This window comes from Alligator sinensis, unplaced genomic scaffold (genome assembly GCF_000455745.1).
Source record: "Alligator sinensis unplaced genomic scaffold, ASM45574v1 scaffold286_1, whole genome shotgun sequence".
Lineage (NCBI taxonomy): Eukaryota > Metazoa > Chordata > Crocodylia > Alligatoridae > Alligator > Alligator sinensis.
Window position 1 is genome coordinate 367,813 of NW_005842366.1, and position 3,035 is coordinate 370,847.

The following is a 3,035-nucleotide window of genomic DNA, read 5'->3' on the forward strand; positions in this document are numbered from 1 at the left end:
CTACTCATCCCCTTTGATCATTTGAAATTAAACAGATATTTAGAGCCAGAAGAACAGGTTTTAATCACATATATCAAAAAAGGCTTAAGGAGTGTTACTTGACTACAGCATTGCTGAAAGCAAGCACTGCGATATCATCTTAGGAAGCAAAAAGTAAACCTGTTTTAGAAAATTTGAGGAAAAGCATGTGTCACTTTTTTAGACTCTCATGTTTTACTAAAAACAAATACTGAATATTTTTTTCTTAACCACTGAAAAAAAAGAATGGATAATCACCACCATAAGCGATCCCAAAAAACAAAATGCCAAAAAAACTTGCATTTCAATAAAATCAGATCTAATACATTTGTTTTGTCTATATTTTACAAAAGGTAAACTATGACTAGAAAGTAGTTGGTAGTGACTAATAATGAATCATAAATATGCAAAGATTACAAGATGTGACATATTTTCTACGTATTTTACAGCACATTGTTATCTATCAAACTTGAATATATATTAACTGCATTTTCAAGGCACAAGTGAGCAGCACTGCTACAGGCAAAGGGAGGCAGGCAGGGGCATGGGGCACAGTCTGGCGGGGAGGCAAAGATGCCCACACAGCCCAGCCTAGCTCCTCCTGAGTAGTGACTGGAGGTGGGGATGCAGGTTGGGCAATGCAGGACTGCGCCCTGTGCCCCTGCCTGCATCAGTGCCACTGAGTGCGTGTGCGTGCGTGCATGCGTGTGTGCATTTGTGAGTTGCCCTCCCCTGACCACAGTGCCCTGGGTGGTTACCCATGTCACTCACCCCTAAAAGCCGGCTCTGTGTTTGCAGGACTCAGATCACAAGTATATCTTTTCTAAAAATATAAGTTCAATATGGGCTGATTTGGATGAATAAAGGTGTAGAGTTACCAAGTCACAGCATCCACCAATTACATTAATATTCATTGCTTTTTGACACAGTAAAATAAAGGTAAATTGAGGCTTCATTTAAATGATAATTTTTTCTGAGATAAAAAACATGAATTGCCCCTTAACTGACAATGGCATTTTTACTGTTTTATTCAGATCCATTTAGGTAAAAATAAATGTGCTGTACTTACATAAGAAAACTATCTAATTTTAACAATTAATCTAATTTTATCTTTATAGGTTTAACTGGGCTCTTAATTACAAAATAATGTCAATGTCAATCTGCAAAGGAAATTTCAAAGTGTCAAAACCAAACAATAGTCCTTTTGGAAATCAGCCTGGCTCTTAAAGCTAATTGCCAACTGACAGCATGCAGGAAAATTTGCACAGGATTTTGGAATTTAAATGTGATACCCTTTTTATGGAGAGAGAGAGAGCATTTGCACTTGTGCCCCTCCCTTAAAGTAAAAGAAAAAGGTATTTATGTTCAAGTCACTTCTAAACGCCTTCCCTAAATTGCTACACTATCATTTTCTCAAGGATAACAGGGAAACTGATGAACTGGATCAGACCAGTGGTTCATTTAGCTCAGTGGTGCTCAACCTTTATGGCTGGTGGGCCAGATGGGCAGGGGGTCTGTGGGCCATATCTGCCTGGTGGACCCAATCTGGTACTCAGAGCTGCTGCTGCAGGGCCCCATCCTGCCATGTAGGAGGCTTGGGAGCACAGCCCAGCCCAGCCCAGCCCAGCCCAATCCAGTTGTGTGGGGGAAAGGAGCATGGCCCAACCCTGCAGGAGAAAGGGCGTGTGGCCCCACCAGGCAGGGTGAACAGGAAGGGGGCATGGCCCCACTACAACCTGGCTGGGCAGGGGGAACGGGGAGTGGCTTAGCCCCATGTGGGGACAGAAGAGGGCATGAGATGGCCCTGCAGGAAGAAAGGGTGCAGCCAGGCTGCAATCCGGCCACACTGAGGGAACAGGGTATAGCCTAGCTCCGATCTAGCCATGAGGGCTGGGGGAGGGAGAGTGTCATGGCCTGGTTCTGACCCAATGCTCAGGGCTTGGGATCTTGGCATGAGGAGGGGTGGCAGTATTAACTGCTACTGCTCCCTCACTGCCAAATTTCTTGATCCATGGAGAGACCAGCGGATCAGATTCCAAGGCTCCATGGGCCACATTTGTCCCATGGGCTGGAGGTTGAGCACCCTTGATTTGGTTCAATAATCCTGATAGTAGCCTCTGCCACACAGGTCACAGGAAGAAAATATTATAATGCTACCTATATGGCAAAATTTCTCCCTAAAAGTCCCGAACTCTTCATTTACCTGTTGGATTATGAAAGAATGCTTGATATCCCTTCCACTTTCTTCTTATTTATGTAACTGGAAATTATTATCTATAAAAACATCGAATCCATGCCAACATAAATCTTGTTTATTGCAGTTTTGAGAAAACTAATATTTTGCTGTAAACCAAAAGAAAAAGATTTGTAGAGGAGGAAAAAGAATGCATAATTCATAATTCCAGGCGTAACACATTAAAATATTAGAAAAAGGAATAATGGTAATGACAACTTTGTTGGAAACCATGATATTTAAACCAGGATATTTAAACCAACACAATTAAGGGTAGCCACTCTGAGCCTTTTGAATCTAATAAATAAATATGGAAAACTTCATCTATTCTTAGGTTTGATAGAATCATATAATAATTTAACATTCTGTTCTAACATGATGAAAGGAAGGAGTGCTTCACAAAAGTGAGGTAGGTGAAATTTTGGCAAAGGACAACGAAGCAACCACTGATGTCATGGGAATGCAGAGTAGACAGAACCTACATTTTTAAGGCTTCAATTGTTTTTTTAAATCCTTTTGCGTCACAGGTAATAACACAATAGCTTTTAAGCATGTCATTTTCAGGGATGTTACCATATGTAACAAAGAGAACACAAACATAATTACAGACAGCAGTCTGCAAAATAATTAGAATGCTATTGCTGGACCCTAGGAGTTGCAAGGATTTAATGCTTCCTCTTTTGTTTCCTGTTGTTCTCTCCTTTCAACATCCCCCAAATCTTCAGGCAGTGACGGAAACATTTATATTTTCCATCCCCAGCATATCAGAAGGTGACAGAATCAT

The 3,035-nt window shown here is 41.2% G+C and overlaps 1 protein-coding gene across 1 annotated transcript in view; it reads right to left on the reverse strand.

The window, feature by feature from the left end:
• MBP (myelin basic protein) overlaps nucleotides 1-2,360 on the reverse strand; it is a 168,823-nt gene extending 166,463 nt beyond the window's left edge. Inside the window, exon 1 of the mRNA XM_025210668.1 lies at nucleotides 2,222-2,360. The gene's annotated coding sequence lies outside the window, so the exon portion shown is untranslated. The remainder of the gene's footprint in view (nucleotides 1-2,221) is intronic.
• Nucleotides 2,361-3,035: the final 675 nt, after the last annotated feature.